Raw genomic sequence first — 7,617 nt, 5'->3', positions numbered from 1 at the left:
GAAAACACATGGCGCTCATACATAATAAACCTAACACGAACTTGAAATATAATGTTCGTAAGAAGAAATTCGATACCGAGTTAAAACGTCCCAATAAGAAGTTTCGTACGCATTTTGATGGACTGGACAGTGAAGAAAAGAGAGATCAACACATCAAGCAGAATTCCGAGTGCCATTTTTGTGGAATGAAATTCTTGCGTAAGAGGTGTTTGAAACAACACATCAAACTCAATCATTTGGAACTGCATTGCGATCGCTGCCAGGACCATTTTGAATGCTATTCATTGTATCTGCGGCATCGAAGAGAAGTGTGCGATCCAATGGGTTGTCTCATATGTAAAAACATGCATCCTTTCCAAAATGTATACTTGTTGCAAGAACACATGGAAGAGCAGCACAATGTTCGATTTAGCGGAATCGAATTCAGAAACAAACATTACTATTGCATCGTTTGCTTCACATATCTTGCTAGTTCGGAGAAATCAATAGACCACTGCTGGGAAGAATTGCATTTGAGAAAGATGTACGGCTCTTCTCAAAGGGTTGTATGGTCTTCGCGATCCGGGAATCGGCCCGTTGAATAGCAACTGTACACACAAAACTTGATCGCGCTAGAAACTTCTGAATAACGAAATAAATTGTTTGCTCTTGAAGCAAATTGAACAATCTGACACGGGAAACACGTCTTTTCTGTCAAATTAGCGTAGCTAGAATTATATAGATTAGGTTAAATGTAAATGGAACGTAACAGTTTTGTATAGCTGAATGAGTGTTTTATACGAGTGCTCTAAATAAATCGAAGTGCATAGTGTAAATGAATTAATTTTTATTTTCTTAACTTTAGTTCGCTACCGGTCGACTTTTCGGAGTCGTCGTCGGAGTGCCCGTCGCGAATAGCATTATTAAGTATTTTAGAACCCCAAATCCCCTAGACTAACCGTGGGCCGCTTCAAATCGGAGTTAACGCGCGAGGCTGCTTACCAGGCCGAGAGGAGCGGACGATTTTAGAGCACTTAATAAGTTGCAGCTCTCGAACAATGCCTTATTTATGCTGCCGAGGTGGAAAGTGGGCCTCCTGCTAACCAGTTGATCGTGCGGCCACGCCCCAGAGTGTCCTCAATGCTTATTTGTTACTGGCGAAACTTGTTTGATGCAGCAGCAAAGGCTGGCTGCTTTTGCTTGGAGGAAATGACCTCTGCGCACGATTACTCCCAGGGCAAATTGCGAAATTTCAAATTCTCGGCCCTCAAGTAAAATACGATTTGGAGCCGGAAGTTTGCGTAACTGCTACCAATTTAATGTTTCATTTACAGAGATGGATTTTACGAACATAGTTATGATAATTTAATAAAGCAAATTTAAAAGAAGATTTAATGGATTCCAACTAAATAACCGTTGATGAAACACCTACCTCTCTGTTCAAATTTTGCCACATTTTATGTGATTTCGTACCTAAGAGTGGCGCTTCGATCACCTAGCGACAATAGCGACCTGCAACCTACCAGCTGCTTTCACTCAGGTTCTGGTGTTCTTTCTAAAATGGCGTTGCAGAAAGTGCTGTGCTTGATTTGCGAGCGTCCGACGGCGGACGGTGCTGTCCTCGCTGTCCACGTGGACAACGAAAAACTGCAGACCTGGTTTCTCAATGTCGGTGGACACGAGTTGGTTGAGGAAATCATGGATGAGGACCTAATTTGCTACTTTTGTCTCTGGCAAGCTGAGTGAGTTCTTAAAAGGAATTCAAGGAATCTTCTTTTTTAAATGAGGAATTTCCCTCAATAGGTTTCAATGGAAATTCGACGAGATGGCGGACGAGGCTTTGGTTTGGTGGAATTTGGATTTTGACGACGCAGCAAGAGAGCTGCGGAAGAAATATTTTGGTGAATAGATAACGAACTCTGGAATTCTTTATGTCTTATTTATTTTTATGCATTCTCAGAGGGTAAAATAGAGCAGTGTTGGGTGCAGTTGGAGAAAATTGAGATTCCGAAAAGTGCTGACGGAGAAGAGAGACGAATTGTTGAAGCTGAAACGCGGCCGCGGCGATGGAACTGCGTCTACTGCGGGAAAAGATTTAAATATTCTTATCACTTGTCTGGACATATGAAGAAAATGCACAAGGAAGCCATCAGATGTGGAAATCGCAAATGTTTGACTTATTTCCACTCTCTTGAAGAAAAAGAAGAGCACAACAAGAATGTCCACGAGAAACCAAAGGAACGAGAAAAAATCAAGTGCACCTTTTGTAGAAAGGAATTTGAGGGACCAAAAAACTACAACATGCATGTTCGTCATGTTCACAAAGATTTTCCGGTAAAATGCTCTCGACATGGTTGCTTATCATTCTTCAAAACAAAAATCGAAATGAAAACTCACTTTGACTCTGCTCACGGGAAAGATGACGAGGCAAAAATGTTCGAATGCAATGAGTGCGATTACAAAGCAATGCAAAAATCTCATTTGAAGCGGCACATATCTAATAAGCACTTGCTCAAATCCACGAAATGTAAATTGTGCGAAAAACTTTTCTCCGGTCAATCTGAATTGACAAAACATGTTAAGCGCTTTCATAATTTCGAGGTTTGTGCTTTCTGCAAAATGGTTATGACTATTGATAACAAGAAATACCGTCACTTGAAAATTACAAATTGCAATCGCTGCAAGAGCAAATTCCGATGTTTAGGTTTGCATAAATCTCACTTGAAATCTTGCAAAAATCAGAAAAATTGACGGAAAAAATTGAAACTTGAAAATTATGTCAAATGTCTCTTATAAACACACCCATATTAATAAAATTTTAGTTCAAGTGTGAATAGTACTACCAATTACCCTTTTTGTTAATTGCCTTTTTATCGATAACAGATTCAAATCAATTAAATTATAACGCGAAAACTTAATTTTAAATTCAGAGTTTAAATGCTATCCGTTCGACGGTGTTATTGCATGGTACCTTGGGATCCAGTGAACATCATAGCTCATGGGAAGTGCTTTGCAAAAGTTCTTCAAAAAACTCCGACAATGTGCAATCACTGCATAAACAAATTCCAATGTTTGGGTTTGTATAATTCTCACTTAAAATCTTCCTAAAATCAGAAAAATCGATGGACAAAAATTGAAATATGAAGACAGCTTCATTATGTCTCCTGGAAACACCCAAATAAATTAATGAAATTTCTGCACAATTGTAAATATTTATGGTTATTACTTTTTCCTTCTTTATTTTCGTTCGTTTTTAGGGTTGTGATCTAATTTTAAGACGCGAAAACCTTTTCATCGATACAGATTTTAAAAAAAAATATGTTACGATTTCCGATATTTTGAAGCATTTTCATTTTTGCCAGCTTATGTCAAAGAGTGAATTAAAAGTGGACGCTTTTGAGTGGCGCGTCGCATCCAAAATAAAAAGGTGCCGCGTGACGCGCGTCAAAAGCAGTGCTGGCATAAACTTTGGCGCGCAATTACGTCCGCGAGAATGGCCCTTGATCCACGATTTATCGGCCGACAACATAAAAAAGCGCCAATCACGGCCCCGAGTGCGCGGCGGAGTGGGCAAAACGTAAATAAATAATGAGCAGTCCCTTTCCTGCGTGTCGGTGTATTATATTCAATTTCTTGCAACTTTCCGCCAAAATAACGCGCGCGGATGCTTCGCTCCAGTGGACAACCTGCCACACTGACTGAGCGATCACGGTGACGAACGACGAACTGCAGCAAAATCGATTTGAAATTTGGTTTAAAATTAAAATTACGCATAAGAAGATTATATTTACTATATATTACTAGTTTTAGTTTAAAAAAACAAAAACACAAATATAAATGTTAAGCAAATAGCAATTACTTAGGTGAGTGATTAAAATAGCAATGCGTTAGTATCTAACAATAAAGGTGATTGAGTAAGTTGTGAGTTTGTTCATTTTAGCAAGGGCTTAAATTACTGTTTGTTTACAAAAATACACCCATCCAAAGGTGAACCTCTCCCGCGCAACAGCTGCTTGCAAATGCCCTTCAAAAGCTCTTAGCAGCGACCTGAGAGTTAGCACGGCCAACACACAGGAGAGGATCCGCACTTTTGAAGTTCAGGTAGCATAGCTCCGCCCGCTAGTGACGTCACATAGGGGAGATGTATGCATCTTTCCCTCTATTTCCAATTCCAATATGGCGCTGCTACGACTCCTTGCCTCGAAAACAGAGACCACAGCCTCCTGAGTATCATTCGTGTATCGTTGGAACGAGAAGCAGCACGTTGGTACTTTTTTTATTTTCGGCGGTCCAGAATATTTGGAATAGCAGGTGAGATTTTATCGATTTTGAAGGATTAAGCTGTAATTTAATCAGGAAGGAAGCCGAGAATGCTTTTAACTATAGAATACGCAGTTCAAACTCTCGATTGCACAGATATTTTGGGAATAGAGAAACTTGATTTTTATTCCGTCATTGACGAGTTTGTGTTATCATTAATTTACAAGCGCTTGCTTCGGCGCGCTGACGGCCCTCCAGTATGGCCCTCCAGGCCTCCCCATGGCTGCTCGCGTCCGAAGATTTTGGTCCATCGGGCGCCTGCTGTCCTGCGGCCTACTGTGCGTCGAGGCAATTGCGCGGCCCTCACCTTCGTTATTCCAGGGAAAAATGCAAAAAAAACATGTTTTCTGAATTTTTCTGACACGTTTTTAAGGATTTCGATTAGAACGGGTCGTAATTGGTCGCTTTTTAAGATAGTTATTTTTTAATTTTGTCCTGGACAGAAGAAATGGCTGGCAGAATTAAAAATATTTCGAAAAATTTCAGTTTAAAAGAATGGACTTTTCCATATAATCACACAAAATGGTCTTGAATCGAAACCTGCCGCCGTAAGGATAGGCGTCATATCTGGGTAAATTCGTATTCGTGGGAAATAATTGGAAATTTTCGAACGGTTGCAGCTTTTAAAAAATCAGACATTTGAAATATTCCCTAAATATTTTCCATTCCTCGAATTATTTTTATTGTCTTCCGGGCTGCAACTTTAAAAGTTCTGAGTATTCCAAGAATTCCAAATATCATGTGGGGAAAAGTATTGAGTTTTCCACTTTTGGTCCCCTTCTTTCACTCGTCATTCTTCGCAGCGTTTAACACGAGATAAGACGGAGAGTAGGAAGAGTCGCGCTGCTGTCTTGGCGTTTGTCTTTATTGAGAGCCTAATTAATCGTTCTGGTCAGGATAAAAGAATCGAGTTAAAAGCGCAGGACGTCCAAAACCGAAGTAATTCATTCTCAGATGCAAAAATATAATCAAAACAAATTTTTAAACGATCATTAACGATGAGCGTGAAAAACTTAACAATGAAAAATATGTGAAAAAATTGCTAACATTACAGAAAAATAATTTGGAAATATGATTTTCAACCGGCAAAATTTAATAAATTTTTTGTGTCAACCAAGAATTGATTTTTCATGTGATAAAAATTTTTCAGGAAAAAAATTGAAGAGCAGGAACATTTTCCACCTCGTCCTATTTTATTGAAAATATTTATTTAGATTCCAGAGAAATATAGCAAATTACTGGAATATTTTTACCCTAAATATTTCTCATTTCTTGAATTATTTTTCTTGTCTTCCGGACCTCGACTATAACATTTCTGAGTATTCCAGGATTTCCAAATAGCGTACGTGTGGGACTTTTCCACTGGTCCCCTTCTTTCGCTCGCCATTCTTCGCAGCGTTTAACACGGGATGAGACGGAGAGTAGGAAGAGTCGCGCTGCTCCTTTGGCGATTGTCTCTGTTGTGAGCCTAATCAATCCTGCTCAGGAGAAAAGAATTGAATTAAATGTGCTAAGCGTCCAAATAATTAGGTAAGCAGATGATTAATTCCCTGGTTCTAAAATTTAATCAAAATATGCTTTTTCAAAGGATCAGCAAGGAATTTTAGGCGTTTCGATTGCTTTCTAGGTTTTTGATTAACCCCAAAAGGTAAATACTTAAATTAGTAATTGTTTTAAATCAAAGAGTGTGTAACAAAATTTTTCAAGGCTGGGGGCTGAACTGAATACGGCGACAAGAAAAAAGAGAAGATCGCAATCAGTAGACCCGCAAAAATGACAAGGACATGCCCATTCTGCGCTACAGTGATGCGTAATTCCTCTTTGCATATTCATATGCGCAATAAGCACAAAGATGCCATAAGATGCCCCAAGTGTTTGACGTATTTTGATGGACCTCGCGCAGTTCAAGTGCGTTTGTCTCGAATAATGCAACCGAATTCCTTTAAAAATGTATATACTTTTGGAAGAACACATTAATGGCACATAATTAAATTTAGTGGAATTGAACATAGAAACATAAAATGCTTTTCCGGCCTTGCTATCTTCTTAGTTTGGAAAAATTAAATAGCCACATATGAAAGAAATATTTCTGTCACTTCTTGAAGTGTTGCATCGTCATCGCAATCCGGGAATTGGTCCGTCAACTAGCAACGGTACACACAACTAGAATTTGAAGAAATTAGGACTATGTAAGCAATGAACACTCTGACGTGGGAAACACGTCTCCTTTCAAATTAGGAGTTAGAATTATCTTCTTTAACGAGCGCATTAAATAGATTAAATACTTTTAGAAAATAATCGCATACTGTAAATAAATCATGTTGATGTTTTCTTAAATCGAAAATAGGAAAAATTAAGCATTTCTTGTAAATAGAAAATTTTAGCAATAAACTGAATTGAATAATATTACATTTATTTTATTCAGCCTTGCAATAAGTTCATGATCACCTCTTCTCGTAAATAATAACCGAAAGAGGAGCGGCCTCCGCCGATTGTTAGCGGCCTCTGAACTGACGAAGACTTGGCCGAGCAGGCCAGACTAGCCAATAAGAAGTTCTCTGGCGGCATTCCCAAAAGCCGCGCGGGAAAGCACTGTTCCAGAGATAACGCACATGCGGCCAAAATAAAGGAGGATCTCACCGAAAGTCAGTTTTAAAATTTTCTTACATTTGATACAGCAAAAAATTATTAAATTTGGACCGGAAATGACTAATTGTAAGAAAAGAAAAAAAACACGAGCATCTGGCTTATTTAAAAATATTTAGTTTTAGTGGGTTTTTTGCTAGTCGAAAATTGCTGGTAATTTTAAAACAATTCCTTTAAAAAGTCTACATGATTTCTTTAATTGTCTTTAATTTTTTGCTTGGTAAATCCTTTAGAGGAGGAAAAGAAGCAGGACTGATTTGTGGCTTCTCCTAAAAAGGTGAAAACTAAGGTTTAGATGCTGAGCGGAAGGGAAAAAAGGTTGAAACAGCAGCAAAATGCGCTAGAGACTGCGCTGGTCATGTTACCAAAAAAGCACCAGCGACTTCAGGGTCAAAATGGCCAAATTTGTGACGCTAGATGGAAAAGTCCATGGTAATTAAACAATTTTTTAGGAATTTTCATAAATTTAACTAAAATATGTCACAGCTCTGAAAGAGCAAAAAAACGTCAGAAAAAAATATTCCATTAGCGGCGCCTAAATACGCCTGCAGAAGTTTAAAATATGCATTTTGCCTTGCATGAGAGTGGTGCGTATAATAGTGCTTTATCTATTTGTAAAACAAAACGCGCTCACCACTACCATGCAAGTCGTAAAGCCTGCCACGAATTAAT

This window comes from Cloeon dipterum, chromosome 4, assembly GCF_949628265.1.
Source record: "Cloeon dipterum chromosome 4, ieCloDipt1.1, whole genome shotgun sequence".
In the NCBI taxonomy this organism is placed as follows: Eukaryota; Metazoa; Arthropoda; class Insecta; order Ephemeroptera; family Baetidae; genus Cloeon; species Cloeon dipterum.
Note: the sequence above shows the minus strand (reverse complement) of the source record.